This window comes from Otolemur garnettii, unplaced genomic scaffold (assembly GCF_000181295.1).
Source record: "Otolemur garnettii isolate 467f Iridium unplaced genomic scaffold, OtoGar3 scaffold00010, whole genome shotgun sequence".
NCBI lineage: Eukaryota > Metazoa > Chordata > Mammalia > Primates > Galagidae > Otolemur > Otolemur garnettii.
This window is the reverse complement of record NW_003852405.1, coordinates 296,699-315,105: the sequence shown is the minus strand read 5'-3', so window position 1 is coordinate 315,105 and position 18,407 is coordinate 296,699. Positions and strand designations below refer to the sequence as shown.

The 18,407-nt window shown below is 38.9% G+C and overlaps 1 pseudogene; it reads right to left on the bottom strand.

Annotated features, from left to right (window-relative positions):
• Nucleotides 1-11,081: 11,081 nt before the first annotated feature.
• Nucleotides 11,082-17,682, bottom strand: LOC100957587 (annotated as a pseudogene).
• Between the last annotated feature and the right edge of the window lie 725 nt (nt 17,683-18,407).

Below are 18,407 nucleotides of genomic sequence, written 5' to 3'. Positions count from 1 at the left end.
TATTGACTTCCTCTCTTCCTGTTCTCTTGAGGAAGGCTTGTAATGCTATAAATTTCCCTCTTAGGACTTCCTTTGCAGTACCCCATAGGTTCTGATAACTTGTATCTTCATTATCATTTTGTTCCAAAAATTTGGTAATTTCCTTCTTAGTCTTATCTATGACCCAGTTGTCATTCAGCATAAGATTATTTAGCTTCCATGTCTTTGTAGGAGTATAAAGATTCCTGTTGTTATTAAGTTCAACTTTTATTCTGTGATGGTCGGAGAAAAATACAAGGAATAATTTCTATTCTTTTCAATTTGCTGAGGTTAGACTTGTGACCTAAGACGTGATTTTTTTTTTTTTTGACAAGAAATTTTATTTCACTTCTTTTTAGCCATTTACTTAGCCATAACATTCAGTCTTTCTTTTTTTTTTTTTTATTAAGTCATCTGTACATAGACCATAAATACATTTATGCCATTATGGAATTTAATGTGTTGATTATTTGTATAAAATGGAGTGCTTACATCCTACTAATCAACATAGCCTTCACCTCATTTACCCAATTACAGTGTTAAGACATTTGTGTTCCACACCTGATAGATCTAACTTGTACTTGCAATATGCTCCATAGGTATGGTCCCCCTACCAACCCTCCCTCTATTGACCCTCCCTTTCTCCACCTCCCCTTCCCTCCTTCATCCTAGGTTATAGTTGTGTTTCATATTCAAGTATGAGTGATTATAAATTGGTTTCAGATGTGATCTATTTTGCAGGACATTCCATGGGCTGATGAAAAGAACATGTATTCAGTTTTGTTAGGATGAAATGTTCTGTAGATGTCTGTTAAATTCAATTCTTGTATGGTGAAGTTTAAGTCCAAAATTTCCTTGCTTAGTTTCTTATTAGAGGATCTAATAATGCCAAAGGGGTGTTAAAATCTCCAAGTATAATGGTGCTGGAAGATATTAAATTGCTCATGTCTGTTAGGGTCTCTTTTATAAATTGAGGGGCATTCAGGTAGGGCACATAAATGTTAATAATTGACATCTCATCATGTTGAGTGTTTACCATAACAAATATGAAGTGACCATCCTTATCTTACCTTACTTTTGTTGGTTTAAAGCCTAATGCATCTGCAAATAAAATTGCCACCCCTGCTTTTGTCTGATTTCTGTTTGCCTGGATTACAGAAGTCCATCCCTTCACCCTGAGTCTATATTTATCCTGTAAAGTAAGATGAGATTTGTCTATGCAGCAGATATCTGGCTTGAGTTTTTGTATCCAGTCATCCAATCTGTGCCTCTTAAGATGACAGTTTAAGCCATTTACATTAATTGAGAGTATTGATAAGCCTGGTAGTATTTGGGGTATCAAGTTTTCCAAAAGTCCAGTGGATGTTTTAAATCTTTTAACCACTGTGGAAATTGGGTTTTGCTCAAGAATTTCAGAGTGAGTTTACCTTGGTGGTAGAGCATTGTGCTGGTCATTATGGAGGATGGGTCTGAGAATATCCTGAACAGCTGGTTTGGTTATGGCAAATTTCTTCAATATGTGTATATCATTAAAGTATTTAACTTCTCCATCATAAATAAAGCTCAGTTTAGCTGGATACAGGATCATGGGCTGAAAGTTGTTTTATTTTAGGAGATTGAAGGTCAATGACCATCCTCTTTTGGCTTGAAAAATTTCAGCAGAGAGATCTGCATAATTCTAATATTCTTCCTCTTGCAGGTTATGATTTTCTTATTTCTGGCTGCTTGCAGGATTTTCTCCTTCATATTAACTTTGGCAAAGTTAATTATAATGTGTCTAGAAGATGCTTTATTTGGGTTGAGTCATGCTGGGGTTCTGAAACTGTCTTCTATCTGAATTACAGTATCTCTTGCCATGCTTTGAAAGTTCTCCTCAATTATCTCTTGGAGTACAGTATCTGTGCCTTTCAGACAATCCTCTTTTCCTTTACGGATTCCTATAAGGCAAATGTTTGTTTTTTGGAGTGGTCCCACAATTCTCTCAGGAAACAATCCATTTTTGCTCTCCACTTTGCTTCCTCTTGGAGTGTTTGGAAGCATTCAAAAGCTTTGTCTTAAATGTCAGAGATCCTTTATTTTGCCTGTTCCATTCTGTTACTGAGGGATTCTACTGTATTTCTCAGATCTTTGAGGGCTGCAAGTTCTTGCCTCAATGTGTCAAAATCTTTGGTGATTTTGTCTTTGAATTCATTGAATTCTTGAGACAACTTTTGAATTGCTCCTTGAATTTCTAATTCCAACATTACTTTCATTCTGTTAATCTTATTTGCAAACCAAATACTGAATTCAATTTCTGACATCTGAGGCATTTGTTTATAAATGGGATCTTCTGTTGTGTCTCCTTTGTCATTCCTTGGGGGAGTTGATCTACTCTGATTATTCATGTTGCTAGAGTTTTTCTACTGATTCCACCACACGATTATTTTTCACCATTTGGCTAGAGAAGCTGGTACGGTGAAATTGAATTGTGGACTCCTAGAGTTGTAATTAACCAGCCCTGTAGCAATGAACTAGGACTAGTGATTGTGGCTTTTCCCTTAGAGCTATACAAAGGTCCCATTCAGTACTACAGCCTGAAACTCTGGGGACCTGCTTGGTGTGGTGGGGCTAGATGACTCTAACCTGTATTCAGCTAGTCTCTGTCCAATCCTAGTGAATCAGTGGCTTTGGGCTGAAATCTTAGCTGTGGAGATATATAAGCAACTAAGACACCCTGCCCCCCCACAGGCGACAACTGGAAAAGGAGAATTGCACAGTCCCACAACAACACAACAGCAGTACAACCTTGGTGAGTCCTCGTGTGATCAGTCCAGATCAAGAGTTCCAAACTAATTGTTCCAGTCAACACAAACACCGATCAGGTGGAGAGTTCGAAAAGTCTTCAGCATCTAGGCAGCAGGGTTCCATTGGCAGCTCAAGTGTAACTCACTCCAGTGCTCTGAAATTTGTTCCTTTGGAGTTGCAGATTGCCTCAGCAGAGAAGATGTGCAATTATCAGTTTCATCTCTCAGCTTGGCTTCCACCCTTCAGCTTTGTTGGGTTCTTTCTGGCCATTATCTCTCCCTCTGGATGGGAGCTTCTTTTGAAAGCTGGCTTCAGTTGGCTATCATCATCCCCCACTCCCCTTTGCTCTTGTTGAATGTAAAAATTGGAGTTAGAGAAAATATCCAACCCAAGGTTTTAGCAGAACAGAAGGCACATTGAAACAAAATGAACACACAAACAAACAAAAAACCAACAAACACACAGACACACAAACAATCAAAAACAAAAACAAAAAAAGAGAGAAATTTGAATAGCCTGATGTAAGCACTCTCAGCAACCATAAGAGGAAGGGGAGGACTCGGCGCCCATAGCCCAGTGGCTAGGGGACAAGTCACACCCACCAGAGCTGGCAGGCTCGAACCCAGCCCAGGGCCCACCAAACAACAATGACAACCACAACCAAAAAACAGCTGAGTACTGTGGCAGGCACCTGCAGCCCAGCCACTTGGGAGGCTGAGGCAAGAGAACTGCTCATCCCAAGAGATAGAGGTTACCATGAGCTGTGATACCACAACACTCCACCTAGGGCAACATTGTGAGATTCTGTCTTAAAAAAAAAAAAGAAAGGAAAATAAAATAATAATTAAAAAAATTAACAGTAACTCCTACAAGAAAGAAAAAGGAAAAAAAAGCAAAAGAACAAGCGAAGAGAGAAAAAAAGGCAACAAAATTATTTTTACGTAAGTATATAAAAACATATGACTATACCATAGGGATCGACTTTAGTAGGAGTATATTTATGTTTCAATGCACTTTCTAGACACCAGGTGGCACCGTAAGTAGTCCCCTGGCTTATACCTGTCTCCTGGCTTAAATTGTTCTTCGGGTTTGCCTGATTACCCATTTGGTGCCTAGACCCTGCTAAGTTGGGGTGACTCCACTAATCTCAAAAAATCTTCACAGGCAGGTTTCACAAATTCTGAAATTGATTGCATTAGATGCCCACGTCCATAAACAGAAAGAGTACAAATCAACAATCTAATGAACATAAGTGTAGGACGACTGTCTGTGGGTGAGACTCAAATCTGCACCTGGCCCAAGTGGAAAGGTATCTGTGGTGACTGCCATCTCCCAAATTCCAAAACAATGACCTTTCCTTGTCCGGGATCTGTCCTGTCTAAGTGTCTCTCCTGCAGCCTAACCCTGGTGATACTGCACCAGATGGTACCCCACTCTAGCTGCCTAATTCCTCTCAGGAGTCCACACTTCACCAATCTTTTCATATAATACCTAGTTTCCCCCAAGAACTGGGAACTGCAATCCTCTGTGGTGGGGCTGGTTGCTGCTCCTTCTGCCCACAGCCACTGCAGCCACAGGGCAGAACCTTTCCTGGCAGTCTCCGCAGCTTCAGATTCCACTCCAAGTCCAGCATCCACCACCTTGCTACATAACCCTGAACTGCCATTCCAGACCAATATTCCACACCAGGAATGATCTAGCCCACTCACTCTCACCTGTTGTTCCAGGAGAGCTAAGCTAAATGTCCTTCCCATTTGCCATCATGCTCCACCTCCTATGCTTATTTTCTTAAGTGTTCTAATCGGACAAGGATGCTGAATTTTGTCAAATTTTTTTTCTGTGTCTATTGAGAAGATTATATGGTCTTTGTTTTTACAACTACTTATGTGGTAAAATGCATTTCTATATTTACATATGTTGAACCAGCCTTGCATTCCTTGGATCAAGCCAAATTATCAAATTTTTTAAAATGTGTATCTGTATTCTCTTTGCTGGGATTTTATTATTTTTGCACAGATATTCATTAGTGAAATTGGTCAGTCGTTTTCTTGTTTTTCTTGGGTCTTTTCCTGGTTTTGGTAACAGTGAAATTTGCTTCATAGAAGGAGTTGGGGAGGGTGCCTTCTCAATGTTTCAGAATAGGTCTGCAATATAGGTACAAGATCTTTGAAGATTTGGTAGAATCTGGTATACAATCATCTGGTCAAATACTTTTTTGTTGAAAGATTTTTTATTGTTGTTATAATTTTGGTGCTTGACATTGCTCTGTTCAAGAGTTCTATTCCCTCCTGATTGAATCTTGGGAGGTTGTGTGATTCCAGATATTGGTCCATTTCCTCACATTTTCAAATTTCTGGGCATAGAGTTTTTTGTAGTAATCAGTGATCTTTTGTATCTGTGTAGAATCTGTTCTTATTGTTCTTATTTCCCTGTTTCATTTCTGTTTGATATTATAAGAGACCTTGCTTTTCTGTTTCTAATTAGACTAACCAATAGTTTATCAATTTCATTTATCTTTTCAAAGAATCAACTTTTTGTTTCATTAATCTTCTGAATGGTTCTTTTCTTCTTAATTTAATTCTGCTTTAATTTTGGTTATTTCTCTTTTTCTGAAAGATTGGAATTGGCTTGTTCTTCCTTTTGCAGTTCCTTGGGATGATTCATTAGGTTGTTGATTTGTACTCTTTCTGTTTATGGACGTGGGCATCTAATGCAATAAATTTCTATCTTAGGATTGCCTTTGGAGTATTCCACAGGTTTTTATAGATTTTAGCTCTGTTGTCATTTTGTTGAGGAATCTACTAATTTGTTTCTTTATCACCTTTATCTAGCTCTTGTTCAGCATAAAATTGTTTAGTTTCCATGACTATGTGGGAATGAAGGTTTTTGTTGGAGTTCTACCTTTATTGCATAATTTCTATTCTTTAAAATTCATTCAGGTTTGATTTGTGTCCTAGAATATGGTTGATTTTGGGGAATGATCCATGAGCTAACAAGACAAAAAAATAACGGGGCGTTGTGGTGGGTGCCTGTAGTCCCAGCTACTTGGGAGACTGAGGCAAGAGAATCGCTTAAGCCCAAGAGTTGGAAGTTGTTGTGAGCTGTGACAGCAAGGCACTCTACCGATGGCAACATAGTGGGAATCCGTCTCAAAAAAAAAAAAAAAAGAAAAGAAAAGAAAAGAAGGAAAGAAAGAAAGATTTTTTACTCTTAATTACTTTATTCAGGATCTTTTGTAATTTCATTAAAACATGGGGATTATTTTTTTATATTTCTCAGGAATATCATTGTTATCTTAAATCTGTAGGTCAGTTTCAATAGTATGGGCATTTTAACAATATTAATTCTTCCAATCTATGAATGTGGTATATCTTTCCATTTCTTTGTGTCTTCTTCAATTTCTATCATCAGTGTTTTATAGTTTTCTTTTTTTGTTTTTTACTATTTATTTCTATTTATCAAATAAAGTCCAAAAGGAAATTCAGAGTGATCCAAAATTATCTTCAGAGGGATAAATCTGGGTGGTCAGTAAAACACATGGGAAGCACAACATCGCCCCAGATGTATACATGCAACTCATGAAGTTTTAATAAGAACATGGCTTTTTAAAAGTATATAGTAACAAGCAGAATGCTGCATCTGTACCTGTACATAATTAAAAGGTTAGAAGAAATTAGTAACTGCCTATTGCTTCATTCATTACAAATTACTTATTTGGGAGGAGGGGTAAGATGGCTGACAGGTACCAGCCTCTGACAGAAGCTCCCATCCAGAGGGAAGGATAAAGCCCAGAAAATACCCAACAAAGATGAAGACTAGGAGCCCAGCCAAGAGAGAAGAGTGATATCTGCAGGACATCTCTGCTGAGGCAAGTTGCAACTCCTAGAAAGCAATCTACAAGTACATAATACATCCCAAAGGAAAACTGTCCATCCCCTCCCCCAAGAAACTTGTATTTTTCTCTTTGTTCTCTCTGTAAGTTTCCTACAGGCCAGAGGTGAACCGAGGACATATTATCTCACCCCACATATGAGAGATACAAGAAGTGGGGTCTACTCCCCTAGAGGGACCCTGCTGAGACTCTGAACATCCTCTTGCCAGGCAGAGAAATTGAACTAAATTTTCACTGCCATTTTGAATTTCTAGTCCTTCTTTCTCCCCTTGCCTGCAGAGTCAATGAGAGGAAGCCCAAGAACAGCATTCCCCACTCCTGCAGGACCATGTGCCTTGTCCTGGCCCTACAGCCAGAGAATTGCTTGAGCCCCATGTTACCCATGCCACAGCTGATGGCGCTCCGCACTGCAGTGGGCTCCCTTGTGGGTTGCCCCCCAGGACTGATGCAGCTGTGCGTTCCCAGCACCCCAGGCCTGGCGGCCCAAGAACTGCAAGAGGATGGTCAGTTGAGAGGAAACCACACTGGAGTGGCAGTACTCCAAGGTGAAGAGCAGCAGCTGCAGAAGCTAGAACAATAAGGCTCACACCCCTGAGGCTTTTCCACACAGACATGCCCTATCTCTCTGGGCAACCAGTGGAAGCCGGCCTCCTCTCTGGTGACAGCCACTGGCGGAATGGTTTTGGGACGGTCTTCAAAAGGTGCAAATTCAGCATGGGGAAAAATCAGTGGAAACACTCTGGTAATTCAAATAACCAGAGTAGATCAACTCCCCCAAGGAAGGATGGGGCAGATGTAATTGAAGATCTTATCCATAAACAGATGGCAGAGATGTCAGAAATCGAGTTCAGAATCTTGATAGCAAATAAGATTAACACAATGGAAGAAAGGAGGGAATTAGAATTTCAAATTATTCAAAAGCTGTCTCAAGAATTCAATGATTTCAAAGATAAAATGGTCAGATTATGACATACTGAGGCAAGAGGTTGCACCCCTCAAAGATCTGAAAAATACAGTAGAATCCCTCAGAAACAGAATGGAGCAGGCAAAAGAAAGGATCTCTGACATTGAAGACAAAGTTTTTGAATGTGCCCAAGCACTCAAAGATGAAGAGAAATGGAGAGCAAAATTGGATCACTCTCTCAGAGAGCTCTGGGATAATTCAAAGAAAACTAATATTCGACTTATAGGAATCCCTGAAGGCAATGAAGTTCCTTCATAAAACACAGAGGTTCTTCTTCATGAAATTATGAAAGAGAACTTTCCAGACATACCAAGAGATTCTGAAATTCAGAAAGCAGACAATTTCAGAACCTCTGCACAACTTAACCCAAACAAGACATCTCCTAGGCACATCATAATTAACTTCACTAAAGTTAATATGAAAGAGAAAATTCTGAAAGCAGCTATACGTAAGAAAACCATAACCTACAAGGGGAAGAATATTAGAATGACTGCAGATCTCTCTGCTGAAACCTTTCAGGCTAGAAGAGGATGGTCATCGACTTTTAATCTCCTAAAACAAAATAACTTTCAACCCAGAATCCTGTATCCAGCTAAACTGAGTTTCATCTATGATGGAGAAATTAAATACTTTAATGACATTCACATGTTGAAGAAATTTGCCATAAGTAAACCAGCTCTCCAAGATATTCTCAGACCTATCCTCCATAATGATCAGTGCAATCCTCCATCACATAAGTAAACTCACACAGAAAATCTTGATCAAATTCCAACTTCCACAATGGTGAAAGGATTCAAGATGTCCACTGGACTTTCCAAAAACTTGATACCCAAAATTATACCAGGCTTATCAATATTCTCGATCAATGTGAATGGCTTAAATTGCCCTCTAAAGAGGCACAGGCTGGCTGACTGGATACAAAAACTCAGGCCTTATGATTCTCTCAATTGATGCAGAAAAAGCTTTTGATAATATCCAACATCCTTTCATGATCATAACACTTAAAATTGGCATAGAAGAGACATTTCTCAAATTGATAAAGGCTATCTACAGCAAACCCACAGCCAATATGGTACTGAATGGAGTTAAATTTAAATCATTTCCACTCAGATCAGGAACCAGGCAAGGTTGTCCATTATCTCCATTGCTCTTTAACATTGTAATGGAAGTTTTAGCCATCACAATTAGGGAAGAAAAGGCAATCAAGGGCATCCATATAGGATCAGAAGAGATTAAACTTTCACTCTTCGCAGATGATATAATTGTATACCTGGAAAATATCAGGGATTCTACTATAAAACTCTTAGAAGTGATCAAAGAATACAGCAGCATCTCAGGTTACAAAATCAACACTCATAAATTGGTAGCCTTTATATATACCAACAACGGTCAAGCTGAAAAAATAGTCAAGAACTCTATTCCGTTTACAGCAGTGCCAAGGAAGATGAAATATTTGGGAGTTTACCTAACAAAGAATGTGAAAGACCTCTATAAAGAGAACTATGAAACTCTAAGAAAAGAAATAGCTGAAAATGTTATCAAATGGAAAAACATACCATGCTCATGCCTGGGAAGAATTAACATTGTTAAAATGTCTATACTACCCAAAGCAATATATAATTTTAATTCAATCCCTATTAAAGTTTCATTGTCATACTTTAAAGATTTTGAAAAAATAATACTTCATTTTATATGGAATCAGAAAAAAACCTCAAATAGCAAAGACATTACTCAGAAATAAAAACAAAGCAGGAGGAATCACACTACCAGACATCAGACTATACTATAAATCCATAGTGATCAAAACAACATGGTATTAACACAAAAACAGAGAGGTAGATGTATGGAACAGAATAGAGAATCAAGAGATGAACCCAGCTACTTTCCGTTATATGATCTTTGACAAGCTAATTAAAAACATTGAGTGGGGAAAAGATTCCCTATTTAACAAATGGTGCTGGGCAAACTGGCTGGCGACCTGCAGAAGAATGAAACTGGATCCACACCTTTCACCACTAATTAAGATTGACTCTCACTGGAGTAAAGATTTAAACTTCAGACATGAAACTATAAAAATACCAGGAGAAAGTGTGGGGAAAACACTTGAAGAAATTCGCCTAGGCAAAAATTTTATGAAGAGGAACCCCCAGGGAATTGAAGCAAAATCAAAAATATACTACTGGAACCTCATCAAATTAAAAAGCTTCTTCACAGCCAAAAACACAGTATGTAAAGCAAGCAGACAGCCCTCAGAATGGGAGAAGATATTTGCTGGTTATGCCTCTGACAAAGGTTTAATAACCAGAATCCACAGAGAACTCAAATGTATTAGCAAGATGTGAACAAGTGATCCCATCTCAGGGTGGGCAAGGGACTTGAAGAGAAACTTCTCTGAAGAAGACAGGTGCATGGCCTACAGACATATGAAAAAATGCTCACCATCCTTAATCATCAGAGAAATGCAAATCAAAACTACTTTGAGATAGCATCTAACACCAGTAAGATTAGCCCATATCACAAAACCCCAAAATCACAGATGCTGGTGTGGTTGTGGAGAAAAGGGAACATTTCTATACTGCTGGTGGGATTGCAAACTAAAACATTCCTTTTGGAAAGACATCTGGAGAACACTTAGAGAACTAAAAATAGACCTGCCATTTGATCCTATAATTCCTCTACTAGGTATTAGTAGAATACTAATTTTTGGTACTAGAAGACCAAAAATCACACTACAATAAAGATATTTGTATCAGAATGTTCATTGCAACCCAATTCATAATCACTAGGTCATGGAAGAAGCCCAAGTGCCAATGACCCACGAATGGATCAATAAATTGTGCTATATGTACAACCACGGAATACTATGCAGCCCTAAAGAAGGATGGGGACTTTACCTCCTTCATGTTTACATGGATGGAGCTGGAAAATATTCTTCTTAGCAAAGTATCTCAAGAATGGAAGAAAAAGCATCCAATGTACTCAGCCCTACTATGAAACTAATTTATAGCTTTCATAGGAAAACTATAACCAATTTTAGCCCAAGAATATGGAGAAAGAGAGGGAAGGGAGGGGAGGGAGAAGGCTGGCTGGAGGGAGGGTGATTGGTGGGATCAGGCCTATGGTTCATCCTATAATGGTACATGTGAATCTTTCTAAATGTAGAATATAAATGTCTTAACACCATAACTAAGAAAATGACATGAAGGCTATGTTAACCAGTTGGATGAAAATATTTAAAATTGTATATAGAAATAGTACTCTGTACCCCCCATGATAGTATTAATGTACACAGCTATGATTTAATAAAAAGAAAAAAAAAAACAAATTACTTATTTTGATCACTAGCTGCAGATGAGCTTAGCATCAAGCAAGCAAAGACAAGATACGCATCGCAGAGATCACAGTGCTTGGGAAAGTGAGTTTTCAAGCATAGAATATAAGTTCAGGGATGTGCTCTCCCTATACTCCAGTGCCATTGGTGCTAGGGAACACTGAAACTGAACTGTCACTTTGCCACACTGAACTTATGTCATGCCTTTTTGTCCAAAGTAGCTGACTTCATTGCTATCCAGTATCACACTGGCTGTGTAGAAAGTGTCTGGCTCGATTTGCACCAGGTACTCAAGTCACATCAGGAAGGTATTACTGGAGCCAACTGAGAAGTACTTGCTGGAGTTTTACTCCAGGACAACACCTTGCCACTTGACTTCAATCTTGGCATGGTACTCTGAGGACCCACAGCTGGAACCATACAGCACGAAGCTAGCAATAAACACTCTCTATCAACTGCAAACTGAATACTCTCACAGAGACCCCAACAACACACCACTGTTTGCTCCCACAGGCACATGACTAGAAATGGTGACAGCCTGAGAAAGAAGGCCCTTTCAGGCTTTACACATGAACTGGAGCTTAGGTTTTTTGGCTGCAGTGTAACATAGAAAGATGTCCTTAGCCTCATTCAGCGTTAACACTCCAGACCGTGCAGCACCATTTGCAAAATCATTGAGGGCCATTGTGGGCATGCGGATTAAGTAAAGTGTCTTCCCTAGGCCCTTGCATTTATTTTCAATGCTCGATGCTAGATCTTGTCCCTGATGTTCTACTTTAGTTCATTTGAGAGCCGCCTCAAAAATCACCATTTCTTTGGAATTCAGAGTTTCCCTACAGAGGATACTTTCTAGTGTCTGGAAGTCAGTATCACAGAATCCCTCAGACTTGAGAGTTAACTCAACCTGGGCATTGATTACCACTCAGCAAAGCTGGGTCAAGTCTGGCTCCTGGAACAGGCAGGTCTGGGAGAGGAGGACACAAGCATTCTTGGTGCTCAGGCTGGTCTCCAGGAAATTAACAAAGGCTCTGGCAACTTGAGTAAGAATGTACTTTTTGCCAGCTTAAGTATGGTTATCACTATGTCTATAGTCAAGTCAATTTCACCACACTAGATATATTTCAGCACAGCCAGAAAAGCAGCAGATTCTAGTATATAGATTTCATCTTTGTCTTCAACAAGTTCTCAGTAAAACATCACATGGAACACAGAGCTCCCAACAGCTAAAACATACTTTCTCTAATGGTGGGGTAAAGACCCTACCTATTCTGGGCTGGTATAAACAAGGTTGCTGTTACGGAGATCCTGCTGGTGGTATTAGAAAGTGGTGCTGCTGGAGTTGGCTGGCTTTTTATAGGGAAAGTTTAAATTGCACATGAGCTTTATAGACACCCTGTATATCAGCAGCCACCTCCTTCTTTTTAGTCTTCTAGGTAATTATTTCATAACAAACTAGAGGCAATTTGTTGCTGGTGCTGCTGCTAATTGCTTTTTTTGAGCTTTTCTTGGAACTATTCTTAGATTTGCCCCCTTTAGGCTATTTTCTACATCTTATATTTCTTTTTTGTTCTTTTTACCTTCTTCTTCTTTGCCTGGGTATTTTTGAATAGCCTTTCTGTGAGCCATTAATTCTTTCTTTTACTGATCAATTCTGCTGTTGAGACATTGATGTATTTTTTCAGTTTGGCAATTGAGTTTTAGCCCTGTGATTTATTCTTTCAATGTCTTTGTTAAATTTTTCTGACAGAATTCTAAATTACTTCTCTGTCATTTATTGAAGTTCATTAAGCTTCCTGAAAACCGTTATAATGAATTCTCTGAGAGGTCACATATCTCCATCACTGTAGTATTCCGATGTCCACATTTTATTTACTGAAGAAAAAACGCATTCAGTCTCAGCATTAGTATATTTCACACATAAAATGGCTTTCAAAGTCTCAACACTTAATTGTGATTTTTCTGCATCACTGTAGTATTGGCAACAAATGCCTTATTTAGTATTTTTGGGGAAGTCACATCATCCTGGATGTTCTTGATGCTTGTGGAATATTCCTTGGTATCTGGGCATTGAGGAGTTAGGTATTCATTCCAGTAATCACAATTTGGACTCATTTATACTCAGTCTTTTGCAGAGGTCTTTCCAAGAATTCAAAGAGGACTTAGGGTTAAGTTATCAAAGCCTGTGATCACCACAGCCATTTCAGCATGGAAGAATGGTCTAAGCTCAGATACACTAGACTTTTGCAGACTATAAATATCTAGCTATGATAGATTTGAAGATGTAAAACTGTTCTGGTTTACTAGACAAAATGTTTTGCTCTTTTCACTCTTTCCCCTAAGCAATAGGAGTCCCTCCCTGGGCTTGACTGCCTGGTGTTGGGGGAATGGTGATATTAGCTTTCCCATGGCCACCAAAGCTGACACTGCACTGTGTCTCAGTAAAAGCCCATGACCTCCCACAGCAGCACAAGGGTTCATTCAAGGCCAGGAGCCACTATAACTTGAGTGCAAGTGACATTTTCTCATGGACCATGGACACAACTCAGCAAATGTGAAGCTGGCTGGGAGTTGGATCCTTCCCACCAGGTTAGTAGATTCCCTTCTGGCCCAGGGAAAGCCTAGAAGCACCATTCAGGACCAATAACCTGGAATCAGAGGCTTTAGGAACTTAGATGATTCTTTATTTTACTGTAGCTGGGCTGGCACTCAATTGTGAGACAAAGTCCCCTGTAGTCTTCCACTTCCCTAAGGGGAAAGAGTCTCTCTCTACTGAATTCCACGGAGTGGAGGAATGGTTATGTATGCACTCTCATGGTTGCCTCCCATGGTTTTGCTGGGTCACACCCTGAGCTCACTGAGACCAGTGCTGCAATGGGACTTGCCCAAGAACTGCAGTCACAGTGACTTATCAGTAGACTTGATCTGGGACTAGGCCATTTTCATCGGTTGGTGGAGAAACAGACTTTGACTTGAGTTCCTTTTACTGGGATGATTTCTAGTAAGGCTTCTTTTTATGCTTTCTTCATGATCACCAGCAGAATTCTTCCCTGTGCTGTGTTCTATTGTGACAGAGTGGCACTGAATTCCAATGCAAAGTCCTATACTCACTTCACTGTCCCTCCTCCAGTCACAGATTCTCTCTCCTGGCGGTGCTGTCGCATTAGGGGAGAAGCGGGTATAGATAATGCAAAACTGTCCTTCCTACCCTCTTCAACGTGTCTCTTCTTGTTATGCTAGAGTCAGGTACTGTGATCCTTCAACTGAGTACACATATTTGGTTCTTATGAAGGTACTCTCTTGAATGGACAGTTGTTCAATTTGATGTTTCTATGGGGTAGATGATTGCTGGATTCTAATTGGCCATCTTGCTCCACCTTCTACCCAAGTTCTTGCAAATGTTTTCTTTTATTGAGTAGCATTTGATTCTATGGATATAGCACAATGTGTTCAGCCACTAACCTGTTCATAGGCACTTGTTTATTTCCAGTTTGGAGTTATTAATAAAGCTATTATGAGACTTCAGATACAAGTCTTTGTGTGAACAACGGTCTTCTTTTGTCTTGGGTAAAAACCCATCTTAATGAATTGCTGGTTCATTTGGTAATTGTAAATTTACACTTCTAAAAAACTCGCCAAACAATTTTTCAAAGCGATAGTATGATTTTACACTCACAAAAAAACGTACAAAAATTCCAAATCGTGCCTTAAAAAGAAATACTGACAACTTATATTTGTGCATTTCAGAACTCAACTGTTGGGTCTAATTATGTATCCTACATCAACACTATCTTATTTACTGTAACATCATAATACATAATTGAAACCAGGTACTGTAAGTCCTCCATGTTTTTCCAAGATTCCTCTGGCTATTCTAGATAACTTGAATTTGCTTATTTGAGAATCAGCTTGTCAGTTTCTTTAAAATGTACTGCTGGAATTTTGCTAGGGGGTTACCTTGAATCTATAAATCACCAAACAGAGATTTGAGTAAATTAACAATATTGTTTTCCAATACATGATGAGTCATCTTTCAATTTAAAATTTCTTCTCAGCAACATTTTGTCCCTGTTAGTGTAAAAAACTTGCATATGACCTTATCATTTGAACTGTTCCTAATCCCTGTTTTATGCTATTGTAAATAGTATTTTGCTTCATTTTACAGTTATTCATTTTAAATACAAAAATGCAGCTCATCCATTCCATCCAATTATTTCATGGAAAATAAAATATTTAGCCTATGCTATTTCTAAGACTAAAAGTTAGAGTTTTATAAACTGTGATTCTACTAATTTCCTTTTCATCTTTTAAGTAGATTATTATAAGTCTTTTGGTAGATAGACTTCTTCACACTGTTAAGACCACAATACCTCAGAAAGACTTTTCCTTTGTCTTAGGTCTGTTCTATATTCTTATTTTCCTAATACATGAGTACATCCTTTCTGAAACCAGCACTCTGGTTGTTTTAAAACAGAAAATATGTTATGTTTCTTTTTTCTTTTTTTCAGAGTCTCACTTTGTTACCATCAGAAGAGTTCTGTGGCATCACAGTTCACAGCAACCCCAAACTTTTGGGCTCAAGTGATTCTCTTGCTTCAGCTTCCTGAGTAGCTAGTACTACAGGAGGCCACAACAACACCCAGTTATTTTTAGAGACAGGGTCTGCTCTGTCTCAGGCTGGTCTTGAACTCCTGAGCTCAGCCAATCCATCTGCCTCAGCCTCCCAGAGTGCTAAGATTATAGGCGTGAGACACCATGCCCAGCCTGTTTCTCTTTGAGAAATTCATTGAGCACTTAGAATACATGACATCTTTCTAAAAATGCACAGTGTAATCTTAGTAACTTGAATGAAAATCATATCTAAATTATATTAGATCTCAGTTTATTTTCTAAAATCTGAGTAAAGGTGGACTACTTCAGAGTCCTTCTACTTTGTGATTATGCCATCTCCTATAATCTTGTCATCAATACCTAACTAATACAAAGAGAAAAAAATGGGAGTATTCCTTTTATTCAAAACCTTAATATGAAAACAGCAAACACATTCACTTTAATTTCTAAAATTCAGTTTTATGCTTACATTAAATTACAAGGTAGGCTAAAATCTATAGTCTTGTTACATACACAGGACAGAAAAGATACAGATTTTTATCACCATTTCACATTATCTGCCAGTTTGGTTGGTTTAAGATCTCTTACTCTGAAAGCTAAACATTGACCCAAAAAAAGCTGACTGAATTAAAGAGAAATACCTTGTCCACTCATCTAAGCTACTGTATCTAAAAGTGGAAGCAAGGTCACATTTTGAAGGAAGGAATGATTGCTGCCTTCCAATACTTCAAGGTTAGGGATGAACATACATTCTAAATTTCTCTTTACTTATAATTCTCTCTTATACCAATAGTAACCCTTGCTTATCCATGGGGATATGTTCCCCAGTGGATGTCAGAAACCACAGATAGCACCAAATCCTATATATGCAGGTTTTTTCCCTATACGTACATATATACCTATGATAGTTTAATTAGGCACAGTAAAAAAATTGGCAATAATTAGTAATAAAATAGAACAATTATGCTAGGATCACTTGTAGAGGAATGGACACCATGCTTGGAAGGAGTTACTGATTCTTATTACATTAAAGGAAAACGCTGAGAACAGGACAGTCTACTGGCAAGCCTAGAGATGTTTTGTGACTTAGGGGCAATCCCTCGAGTAACTCAGTGTTCCAGAATGAGATAAGATCGGTCACTTGTTAGTAAGCAGGTGTTAAACATTGATGCTTGGTGCTCTTTCATGGAGGTTGTGGGGAAAGAACATGTGAGGAGAAAGCACGTGGCAATCCTTAGCCATGCAGCCCTTGTATGTCATTACTTTAACTCTCCACACCCGTTGTGTATAATCTTAATAAACAGCCATTGCAGAGGGGGCTCAGGTCTCTCCTGCACCTCTGGTTAGCCCACCTCTTGCAAGCTAGTACTTCAATCTGTGTCTAGCCTGGTTCTTTCAGGTGCAGGTGGTGGCGACAATCACTACCCTTGTGCTTTTGGGCATTAAGTGAAACAAGGGTTCCTTGAACACATCAGTAGAACTGATAACTGAGATGGCTACTAAGTAACTAACAGGTAGCATATACAGTGTGGATATGCTAGACAAGAGTTGAATCCTGTCCCAGGTGGGAGGGCATATTTTATCATGCTACTGAGAACAGCATGCAATTTAAAATGTATTAATTATTTCTAGAATTTTCTATTTAATATTTTGAGATATTCCATTGTTGATATTTACAGTTGACCACAAAAAACTGAAGCTGCAGAAAACAAAACCGTGGAAAAGAAAATATTTAGCTTATGCTATTTCTAAGACTAAAAGTTAGTTTTATAAACTGTGATTCTATCAATTTCTTTTTCACCATTCTTCATAACTTAAATCATAGCTTCCTTGATTTAATAATCAGGACTGGGTTATTTCCTGGGTGTGGTTGTACCCATGATTTTCAAAGGCATGATACTTTTACTGTTTGTATGCAAATGTTTTCTAGTGATGTAAAAACTTAATCAATCAGTATTTATTGAAATGTCTCCCATATTTACTGTTGCTTGATATAGGTATGGTATTTTATTCCATTTTTCTGTCTTATTAGCCCAGGAGCCTTCAGAAATATTAATTGGCCCAGAACCTTACCCCAGGAACCATACTGATTCCTATATCTAGTAACTGATTTCTTTCTTTTTTTTTTTTTTTTTTTTGAGACAGTCTCATTTGTCACCCTTGGTAGAGCACTGTGGCATCACAGCTCACAGCAACCTCAAATTCTTGGGCTCAAGTGATTCTATTGTCTCAGCTTCCCAAGTAGCTGAGACTACAGGCACTTGCCACAATGCCTGGCAATTCTGAGACAGGATCTCACTCTTGCTCAGGTTGATCTCAAACCTGTGAGCTCAAGCAATCCACCCACCTTGGACTCCCAGGGTGCTAGGATTATAGGTGTGAGTCACTACACCAGGCCTAGCAACTGATTTTTTTTTCCCCAGACAGAATCTCAAGCTGTCACCCTGGTTAGAATGTTGTGGCCTCAAACTCTTAGGTTTAAGTGATTCTCTTGCCTTGGCTTCCCAAGTAGCTGGGACTACAGGCACCTGCCACAATGCCCGATTATGTTTTGGTTATAGTTGTTATTTTTGTTTGCCAGGCCCGGGCTGGATTCAAACCCACCAGCTCCGGTGTATGTAGCTCGTGACCTAGCCTCTGAGCTACAGGCGCTGAGCCCTAGCAACTGATTTTTTTTTTTTTTTTTTGAGACAGTTTCATTATGTCACCCTTGATAGAGTGCTGTGGCGTCACAGCTCACAACAACCTCAAACTCTTGGGCTTAAGCAATTCTCTTGCCTCAGCCTCCCAAATAGCTAGGACTACAGGCA